The sequence below is a fragment of the Lycium barbarum genome, chromosome 1 (assembly GCF_019175385.1).
Source record: "Lycium barbarum isolate Lr01 chromosome 1, ASM1917538v2, whole genome shotgun sequence".
Taxonomy (NCBI): Eukaryota; Viridiplantae; Streptophyta; class Magnoliopsida; order Solanales; family Solanaceae; genus Lycium; species Lycium barbarum.
In genome coordinates this window covers 145,862,956-145,874,616 of record NC_083337.1, presented here as the reverse complement: position 1 = coordinate 145,874,616, position 11,661 = coordinate 145,862,956, and the positions used below count along the sequence as shown (strand labels likewise).

Sequence of the window (11,661 nt, the reverse complement as noted above, 5' to 3'; positions counted from 1 at the left end):
TGTGTTAGTAGCGAGTATTGTTGTAGTTGCTTGAGGACAAGCAAAAGCTTAAGTTGGGGGTGTTGATGTGCCGTGAATTTTAGCACATTTTATGCCTTTGTAACTAGACATGTTGCTTGATTTTAAGTGTTTTTACATTGTTTCTTATGTTATTTTTGTGTTTTATAGGGTTGATTAACTAAGGATTGGAAATGAGAAGTAATGCTGAATAAACGGACAAATTGGAGCTAAGCGACGCTCTGTAACTCATGTTACGGACCGTAACTCATGTTACGGACCGTAGCAGGGTCCGTAACTCATGTTACGGTCCGTACCTTTGAACCGTAACAGGGCCTGAATTTCCAGAAAGTTTTCATTGAAACCATCAGTGTTACGGTGGAGTGTTACGGTCCGTAACTCATGTTACGGTCCGTAACATGTCACCGTAACATAAGCTAAATTTCCAGAGAGTTTCAATAAAACCTTCAGTGTTACGGTTTAGTGTTACGGTCCGTAATGCATGTTACGGTCCGTAACCCTTCACCGTAACATCATCCAAAATTCCAGAGAGTTGCCAAGTAATTGTCACCACTTACGCTTCAGAAGGACGGACCGTAACACAGGGTACGGTCCGTCGCATGGTGGCCGTAACGTCAAAGTGGTCAAATGACGAAATGAAGGACGGACCGTAACCTGAGTTACGGTCCGTAACAATGCGGCGTAAGGGCATTTTTGTCCAGAAACTTGGCGCGATTTTTGGCTCTATAAATACATAATGTAGGGTTTTAATTCAAGATTCAGATTTTATTTTAGAGGCATAAACCCTAGGTTTTTAATCTTGAAGTGGTTGGAGAATTTAAGGCAACAACTTCACTCTCATTCCATCTTGTATTAGTATTGTAAGTGTATTATGTTAATCTTTAAGCTTTTTCTATCAAGAAACATTATGAGTAGCTAATTTCAATTCTAAGGTTGTGAATCCCATGATGGGTATTATGTGAATGGGTTTCTTTTATTGATATATGCATAATGGTTGTTGTTATTTATTCTATCTTTGAGTTGTAACGTTGGGTAATGATTGCAAGCATTAGCCGAAGCCATTATATTGACTTTTCTTGGGAAAGAGAGTCAATATTGGTAAGATTGAATAACAATGACTCGAGGCGTTAACCCTCGTTTAATAGACTAACTTAGGAATAAGAATAAGTCTAAATTGGCATCATTGGTCGCTCTTCGATTGTAACTCTTTTATATTAGGAAGAATCATAAAGAGGAAATACTGCTTAACTGTTGGGAAACATTAAGAAGTCTTTAAGAGACCAAGTGCATATTCATAGAACAACCATTAGAAGTATATCACTTTGAAACCTGAAGCATAATATCTAATCAAATTGGGGAACACAACCTTAGTCTCTCTCTCTCACATTAATTACATTTTAAGTCAAAGTATTAAATTACATTATTCAACAATCAATTCAAACTATCCAGAATAGGATTAAAGCATCTAAAGACCGGTATCGCATACGATTAGTAATCTTTTCTCTCCATATTCCCTGTGGGATTCGACCCCAACCTTGTTGGGTTACTATATTTGACAACGTCCGCTTTACGCCATTAATAGGTGTAATTTGAGCGTATCAGGCACCATATACATGCGTACCATCTATGGATATCACTGGTCGGCAGTGAGCAAAACCATCAATGCATGGTTTGAATGTCCAAAATACGAAGTTGAAGATTTTACCCTCTATAAATCGCCACTCTACAACAGTACCATGGTTAAAATGTTGTAGAGTTGCCATATACCTTGGCAGCGATCGAAAAGAAGTATGCCAATTTCCAAAGACCATCTCAAAAGCGCGTCTACGCCCGAGAAATCCTTTTCTGTTGCTTATAGTTTTACTATATACGGCTTGAACATTTCGAATACAATCTTTGATGGGGAACCTACACAAGTTTAAACAAACAACATTTAGTAATGATCTTTCAATTGATATAAGACATATAATGTACTAGGTAGGATAAGTTACCTTGGCGTTTCGGCAATGTTTTTAAGTAACACTTGAGCAATCATGTTTGTGTCTAAATTATAATGATCTGCTCGATTTTCTTCCATATCACAAGTGTGTCTTTCGCGGAATTTTGTGATAGCCCACATACCATCAGGCTTAACAATTCCCCGAAGCAACCACTCACAGCCTTGATACCGTCGTTTACAAACTAGCCTCCATATCTTTGAGGTTGACAGATGCACCTTAAACTCCCTCATGTCCTTAAAACAATAAATTTTGACAGCCCGTTGCAAAGCTTTTTTGGATGCGAACAACATTCCCTTTGCAAGGTAGCATCGATCTTTGTTGAGATCCTTAGGTTCAATCTAAGTTTTTAAGCGACTATCATAATCTTCTCTTGTGAATACAAATGTATCATCACGACCCTGCAGGCTATCAAGATAAGGGATATTGTTAGAATGCCACTGAATTGGGCTTTCAGAAGTTGGGTTTTCAGCCATCGATGGTGGTATGTGGTGGTGTATTGGTTCTTGTTGGTTTTGGCTTTGAGGAATATTGTTGGTCATACCAACTTGAACATCGTCATCGTCTTCATCATCGGTTACCTCTGCATTATTAGCTATTTCATCGTCATCACTTGATGATGACTCATAATAATTAGGAAAATCTTCATTATTAAGTGCATTCATCCTCCTACATGAAAAGTAACATATTTTAAATACCAACATCATACATATATTTAGATAAATTAATATCAAGGTGATGAACTTACTGTTGTTCATAAGCACTGTCATGGTGTGGAGAATGATCAACAAAGGGTAAAACATAATTTTTTTCACTTTCAGGCACAGACTAGGTACGCACAAAATATGTGCGTGAAAGAGTAAAATATATTTTTTTCCACTTTCACGCACAGATTTTAAGGTTTAGGTGTAAGTTGTTGCACTTTCAATTTACGATATGAAACAATAATAAAGACTAAATATGCAAAAAATATAAGTTATTTACGATAAATTTTACAACACTAATGTATATACACTATCGAGGATGGGTCCCACATGTAGTATGCCGGAGACTATCCCTAGGCCTAAGGCTCATACCATCCCCACCGCCCTCGTCATCATCTCCATCGCCCTTTTTCCTCTTAATAACCGGGCGCTCCAAGTCATGATCATCATCTCTTCGCCTAACCCGTGCTCCCTTGACTAGAACGTGCTTCTTCTTGGGATCTGGTCCCGCTGGCACACTCAGAACCTCAGGCTGAGTTAGGTCTGGTGTCTCGACCTCTACCTCGTCGGGAGTCGCCACCTCAGGCGCCGAAGGATGAACCTGAAAAGTATATAATAATTAGTACCATTTATTAGTTATATTGAATACATTAACGTTATTTATTTAATAGAACCTGTGTGTCAACGGGCGCCTGAGTAGGCTCCTGAGATGGGTGTGGTGGTGAATATGAGGTAGTCTCCTGGATGGGTCGCTTCTGTGGACCCACAGGCGTAGAACAATGAACCTGAAATAATATATAAATAATTTAAATTTGATTTATTCTAAAACGGAACTGAAATAAAAAATAATTAATAAATTATTTTACTTTATTGTAAAAGTCAAACCTGGTGAGAGGGCTCCTGAGCGGCCCCTGGAGCAGGAGATGCAGATGGTGCCACATCAAACACGAAGTCCTCGAACATGGAGTCGTCGAACTGCAAATGTAGGTCACCCTGTAGATCACGAACCGCCCGCTCACCCTGTGGATCACGAACTGGTGGATCTGAAAGTGAAGGCCAGGGCACATAACCTGAAAAAAGATCTGGCGTATACAGAGGTGTCTGTGAAGTCGACGGCCGGGAATGAGAAGTCGATGGGATATCTGTCGATGGAGCCTCATCACCTCTGCCAGCCCTACCACCTCTGCGACGGCCACCAGCTCCTCGGCGACCACGACCACCTGCTGCCCCAGGTGGGGCACCGGGAACACGCTCATGGAGACGCTCAAAGTCATGTGCCTGACTCATACCAGTCTCGGCAAGCTCAATCATCCGTGCTGCATACTGCGCCGTCTCGGGGGACTCCGTACCGGCAGTGCTCTCATAGCGCATCGTCTGAACGGTCCGTACCTGCATATGTTTGCAAATATTAACAATTGAATAAATTTGTAAAGTAGTACATAAGACGATGGTTTAAGTTTAATACTAATAAAACTTACCAGCGCCTCGTACGCTCCTGCGAGAGCTACATATCCCAGGCCATCTGGACGACGCCTAGAGGGGTTGCCAATAATGATGCGAGTGATCTGCATGTACCACTCCATGTACACATGGATGGGAGTGTCATGTCCGACCACCGCTAGGCTCGCCATCCTCACATCCCAACTCTGGACCTGCTGCTGCATATGGAGTCGTCATGCATCATTGACGCCCGCACGCTCGTCCCTCGCATAGTGGTCATGCTCCCAAACCGTAGCCACGGTATATTCTGTACATACCCAAACTGCCATAACACGCGGTCGGGCGCGTGATACTCAACGATATCCATATGTATCAATGGACACCGCGACATCCACATGTGCTGACCATCCCTACAAAACGCCGGCAGCTCATCCAAAATATGATCATACGGCGTCCATATAAAAGCCTGTAAAAAGAATTGAACTAGTTAACAACAAAAGACTAAAATAGTAGTTATGTGGTCTAGCGTGTGAATCCAAAATATGAACATACCGTCTGCGCCGTCATGCGGTCTAGCTGATCCCTAAACGGGAGAAGGCTGTGGTGCGTCTCCACACGTCGGCGTACGCCTCGCGACCATCTCCGCGCGTATGGCATCGGGACAGTAAGATAGTCAGCGGGAAGGTCAGCTGGTATGGGCTGAAAAGGTCTCAACCTAGTCCACACCCATATCTAATATAGTCAATTAAAAAAAAAATATCAGTCATCGTTTTAAAAAAATATATTTTGTGTATAATTACACACACTTAAATATATTACCTGAAGAAGCGAGCAAAATGCAGGGACCTCTACCCTCGTGCCCATAGAACATCGGCAGAATCCTCGATACATGTAGCCCAGCACAGCAGCGCCCCAACTATAACATCCTATCTCGGCGAGATCGTCGATATACCGAAGATACCTCAAGCTCATATGTGAACCCGAAGTGTTCGGGAATAGGATGGCCCCGAATATGATGAGCAGGTATTGACGCGCACGTCGATCAACATCAGCCTGAGGCGTGTCCTCTCCAATCGGATGTTGCATGTCTGTGAGGCGCAAGTGAGCGTAAAGGGCCGACAACAAAAGCCGACTCTGGCCGGAAATATGACCATCCAGAGCCGCGAAACCGGTGAGCCTAATCAACTCACCCCGGTAAGGCGGCAGCACAGGAGGCTCCTCAATATACAATGGGCGTCCATCAACCTGTAGCCCATAAATGACCTCCACATCCTGAAGGGTAATGGTAGCCTCACCGGTGCGGAGATGAAATGTGTGCGTCTCCGGTCGCCACCTCTCAATCAATGCCGTCACTAGCGACCTATCGTGCTGTACCCGACCAACTTCGACGCACCGGTAGATACCGCCCCGACGTAGTATATCCAGGACACGAGGATGTGGGGGGTGAGCAGCTAAGATCTCCCATGCTGAGTCCCCTAACCGAGTACGGACCTGAGACTCAGGCTGCAGGTCGGATGTCCATATATGTTGCGACCTATGCTCGGGCTGAAGATACAGTAACTCTCGGTCGAAGGGCCCCGGATCAAGAGGGTGGTGATCCATCTATTTTACGCATTTTAAATAAATCATTAACAAGTAGTATTAGTATTAGTTATGTAATCTTTTATCGAATATTTTATTAAAGATTGTGGTGACCCATCTGTTTTACGTATTTTAAATAAATCATTAACAGGTAATATTAGTTATGTAATCTTTTATAGAAAATTATATTAAGGGTTTTCAATCCTAAGCTACGGGTTAAGAATCCTAAACTAAGGGTTTTCATTCCTAAAATATAAAGATAAGTCAAATAATTAACAATTAGTTAGCATACAATTAGTATAAATAATTAATAAATAAACAAATAACTAACTAATCAAATAATTAACAAGTTATTATCATATATTTAATAAATAAACAATTAAGTAACCAATCAAAAAATTAAGTAACTAATCAAAAAATTAATAAATTATTATCTTATATTTAACAAATAAACAATTAATTAACTAATGAAACAATTAAGAAATTATTAACAAATAAACAATTAGCTTAACAAAAACAAAATAAATAATTAGTCGGTCTAACAATTGAAATAGCTAGTCTAACAATTAATAAATACTAAAGTCGTTAATCCAACAATTAACAAATACTAAATAAACAAGCAATAAATAATTAACTAATTAACAATACATAAACATGTAAAAAAAAAAAACACGAAAAAATGGGCAGTCCCAACAGTGCACGGACTGCCCAAAAACGCAAAAGAAAAAAAAGCAAAACGAGTAATCCACCACAGTTGTACAATGATCATGCTTAGGGTAATAATATATTTAACAATGTGATAGAAAATTCGTAGTGAAATACCTAGATTGAAGCTTTTTTTGAGTTTTTGAAATGTGTTATACGCCGCTCTATTCCGAAATCCAACCTTAGAAACTTGTTCTTACACTTCAATATATCAAGAATATTGAGTTTTGGATTGAAAAATAACACGAAATTACCGTTTTAAGGGGGGTGGGACCACTGGAACGAGGGTTTAATGGCGGTGGGGAAGGGAAAAGTCGGGTCAGGTGGGGAAGATGGGGTCAATATATGACGACCCCATTCACGCACAAAATTCGTGCGTGAAAGGCCAAAACTGTGTTTTTGCAGTTTGGTCCTTTCACGCACGAATTTCGTGCGTGAATACTACTTATGTTTTTTTTTTTTTTTTTTTTTTTTTTGTACTAGTTTGGTTCAACTTTTTATTTTTTGTGCTATTTAAGTCGCGGATTCTGACAATAATTATGCATTTTCAGTACGGAAGAGTGAACAGTTTCTTCAGTCAAGTCTACTATTTGTGTTTTCGTTCAAAGTAATCTTTGGTACACCTTGATTTTGAATTTATAATATAGTTAAATAACCAAAAGGTTAAGAATATTTTGGTATTAGTGTTTTTCTCGGACATGCTCTTTTTGCTTTGTAAAGAAAGTTTGCTTAAACAAATACCCCATTGTAGTGTGAATGCTTTTTGTGTCAAGTACTTAACTACACAGAATTGTTTTTTTTTTACAAAAAAAAAAAAAAAAAAAAAAAAAAAAACAGCGTGATATAATATATACCCAACGTTTTACTTGTAAGGTTTTTTTTTTTTTTAATTCGTCTGACAGGTTTTAAAAAATTAGGATATAACGTAACTCCATTCACGATAAATCCTTTTTGGTTTTTTTTGGGCAAATTATTGCTTTTTAGGCTTTGGACTCGTAGCGTTTGCCTCAAAACTTTGCCTGAAGATAGGCAGAGTTTTGCATGCAAATCTCTGCCTTGCGAATCCTAACTCTACCTTGGAATTTTTTTTTTAATTGTTAATTGAGCGGAGGTTCGAACTCGAAACCAAAGGGTTCTAACGAAGGACAAAAATTAAAGATCACCAATTTAATGGGCACAAATTAAAGATCACCCCTAAATAAGGGCATTCCTGCGAATTAGGTTGAGGTGTCACATTCCAAATGGGCTTTCAGAGACTATCCAGCGTGGCCCAACCATTCACGATAAATCCTTTTTGGTGTTTTTTTTGGCAAATTATTGCTTTTTAGGCTTCGGACTCGTAGCGTTTGCCTCAAAACTTTGCCTAAAGATAGGCAGAGTTTTGCATGCAAATCTCTGCCTTGCGAATCCTAACTCTACCTTGATTTTTTTTTTTTAATTGTTAATTGAGCGGAGGTTCGAACCCGAAACCAAAGGGTTCTAACGAAGGACAAAAATTAAAGACCACCAATTTAATGGGCACAAATTAAAGATCACCCCTAAATAAGGGCATTCCTGCGGATTAGGTTGAGGTGTCACATTCCAAATGGGCTTTCAGAGACTATCCAGCGTGGCCCACTAAAAGCGACCCAGTAAAAATAGTTCATTTCCAGTTTGAGCAAAGACAACATCGTTCTATCTTGGGAGGAATTAATCTAAATAATTTGGGCAATTGTGAGAGGATTAAAATTTTTAAGGACACAGTGTGAATTTTGTGGTCTCGGAATAGCTTTTTGTTTCTTCTACATTTTTGTTTAATGCATTTCCGTTTTCTGATAATATAACAGATTTGGTTTATTGACATCTACTTTTGAAGACAATTTGAAAACAATCACTACAAAAGAATTGGCAATTTGCGGAGGTTGGAAGTTGTAATTCGCGAGGGTTTTAACATCCGCTATTTACTAAAGGAGACTAAAACCTTCGCGAATTGCAACTTTCAACCTCCACAAATTATCCATTTTTTTGTACTGAATACATTGTATTGTGGATGTCCAAGTATTCCTACAGCTTCCTGAAGATGTTTGTAAACAAGCAAGTAGCTTGCAAAAAGCTCAAACAAGCAACTTACAAGTAACTTATGAAAAGACTGGCAACAATTTCCTGGAAAGCCTCAGAATAGCTTTCTTTCTATAAATCAAAAGCTAAATCAATTCACTTTGTACATCAATTTCAAGAGAAATAAAATATATCTCTCTCACTCTCCTTATTCTATCTCTACATCTCTTGTTGCCTTTCATTATTATTTCCTAACAAACAAGCATTTTTGAATTATATATTAAAGATTTCATTGTTATTCTATAAAAAGTGACGTGGAATTACATGTAAATAGACGTACTTAGTGACTAGTAGAGGAAAATAGAAAGAGGACCTAAGGGAGCATTGATCTCGAGAGAGTTAAAGAAGTTTGCCTTGTTTGGTGTTTTTAATTGTAAAAATGAGTTGGCAGTATTTATATGGTGCTTGATTAGTCAGACTCCTTTATTATACTGAAAATTTGCAGGTGCGCAAATATTTTCTTTAGTGTTCAAATGATATATACATATTAAATGTTTGTGCACTTTATTTTTCAAAAAGCAATAAAGAACATATGATAGAATTATTATATGCAACTTTGTGATAAAATATAGATTTATTTTACCGAATGCAAACACTCTAGCGACTAACACTCTCTTTTCGAACGCGTTTGCGTTTTGATTAATCAAGTGGCTGACGTATTCTTTTTTATATACCTTCGTCGCAGCTTCTTTGGCCGACTAGCAAAGAATTCGCTGTGGTGTGCATATATGTTCTTATAATCTCTTTGCTTTTAGACTTTCTTACTTACTAACAATTTGTATGGTTAGATCTCAAAAAGTTAAAATAAAGCAAAAGGCAATTAAAAGCTTGAGTAGTCTTTGTATATTTAAAAAAGATCATCGGTATAAAAAGTCAAGCTAAGAAATAACCAGGAACAAAGCTTCAGTTTTATGATACTAATATATATACCACTTAATTATGTTCAGGAGTTGATTAATTAATACTGAGAGATGGAGGAAGAGTTGAAACGGACAGCTCAAATAGGGGATATTGGTGCTTTCTATGGAGTTCTCCAAAGAGAACCTGGAATTCTTAAAATCATAGAAGAGAGAGATTTTAGTTGCTGTCATCTGACCAGGAGGTCACGGGTTCGAGCCGTGGAAACAGTCTCTTACAGAAATGCAAGGTAAGGTTATCCGGCCCTTCCCCGGACCCCGCGCATAGCGGGAGCTTAGTGCACCGGGCTGTTTTTTTTTTTTTTTTTTTTGTTTTATAGAAGAGAGATTTTGTTGAAACTCCGTTACATGTAGCTGCAGAAGCCGGGAAGACAGACTTCGCTCTTGTCTTTAAAGCTTTCCTTTGCGAAGAAACTAAATCCCAGTGGATTTAGCCCTTTATATATGGCCTTGCGTAAAGGACAGCAAGAGACGGTTAAGCAGCTCATAAAGTTTGATGCAGAGCTCATTGGAGTGAGAAGTAGGGAGCGGATGACACCATTACACTATGTAGCGGAAACTGATGACGCTGATCTTGTTGCGGAGTTTCTTGTTGCCTGCCCCACTGCGGTCAAGCAACTGACTATTCGACGAGAAACGGCGGTGCATCTGGCTGTGCTAAGGAGAAGTAAGAATGCTTTCGAAGTTATAATGGGTTGGATAACTCGAACAGACAACAAGCATCTACTAGAATGGAAGGATAACAAAGGCAATACAGTGTTGCACATTGCTGCACAGACAAGTCAAGTTGAGGTATGTCATGTTCTCATTCTTTCTAATATTCAATTCAAAGATATACAAAAAAAATTATTTTTATCTTATTTATACACTGTAATTTGTCAAGAAAGGAATTCAATTTAATCCCCTTCAACACACTCGTCTTTGTCGTTAAGAGGGAGTATCTGATATAGCAAGTAATATGTCTCTATCTTATTTTTAAAAAAGAGGATGTATGAATAGGTTATCAATATATTTAATATTGTCAAGGAAAAGTAAAATATATGTAATATGTTAATAAGTATACTAACTTTTTAAATACTAGTTCCAATTTATGTGAAGGTCATGTTTGACTGAACACGAAGTTTGATTTAAAATAAGTCATAGTATTTCATTAAGGGTAAAATGAGAAATTTAAAGTTATTTTCAATTTATGTGATATTCGCTTATTAAGAGTTTATTTGATTAATTTTCAAAGTTATACTTGATTAGATCAACTCAATATTTAAAAATTAAATTTAGATATTAAAAAATTAGTTTTACAAATAATACTACATAGTATAATTTGCAATTTTTTTGGTGTCAATATGATAAAGTACATATGTACAGCTTAAAATATTGATTAAATTTCATAAAATTTGAATCTCGAAAAGTAAAAAAGTACCTATCACATAAATTTGAGACGGAGGGAGTATTCCTTATACTATATGCAATAAGCTTTTAATTACATAATACATGCAATAAGCTTTTAATTACACTGTTGCTTCAAAATGGGTATCTACTTTCTTGATTAATATTATTTTTATTTTATTTTTGGCTTCTTAAAGCTTAACCTCGAATAAAGATTGAGTCTTTTGTTTGTTTATATGAAACATGGTTATCAGGCTATTAAGCGATTAATAAAAGAGAAAGTTGGCCTTAATGAGAGAAATGAAGAAAATGAGACAGCTCTTGACATCAATTCGGCGATCTGTACAAAATCCGACATCACATGATCAAGAAGATGCGGAAATTCAAGAAATGTTGCAACAAGCCGGTGCTAAGGAGTCTTCTGAGCTTCCTAATCTAATGTCCTTGGCGGATAATCTGACCTCATACGACTTCACAGGATGGAGACAGGTAGCTGAGGCACGTGTGGATTCCGTGAATGATAAAAGTTTTCCAGAGCACACGCGAAATGCATTTCTAGTAGTGGCTGTATTAATTGCAACATCTTCTTATCAATCCATTCTTAGCCCTCCGGGTGGAGGTTGGCAAATTAGCTAAAACAACAACATCAATAGCTATGTTACTTTACCTGCTCCGCCTCCGGCCAGTACCACCACCACGAACCCATCAAGATAAGTACTTCAGTAAAGATGATCTCTTTTACCCGTTTTACATCGTGAATTCGCTTGCATTTTATTCTTCGGTATTTTTGGCTTATGTGCTGATTCGTCACATAGG

At 38.1% G+C, this 11,661-nt stretch overlaps 1 pseudogene; it reads left to right on the top strand.

Annotated features, from left to right (window-relative positions):
• The first annotated feature begins 9,513 nt into the window (after positions 1–9,513).
• On the top strand, positions 9,514–11,237 carry LOC132615746 (ankyrin repeat-containing protein BDA1-like; annotated as a pseudogene).
• Positions 11,238–11,661: the final 424 nt, after the last annotated feature.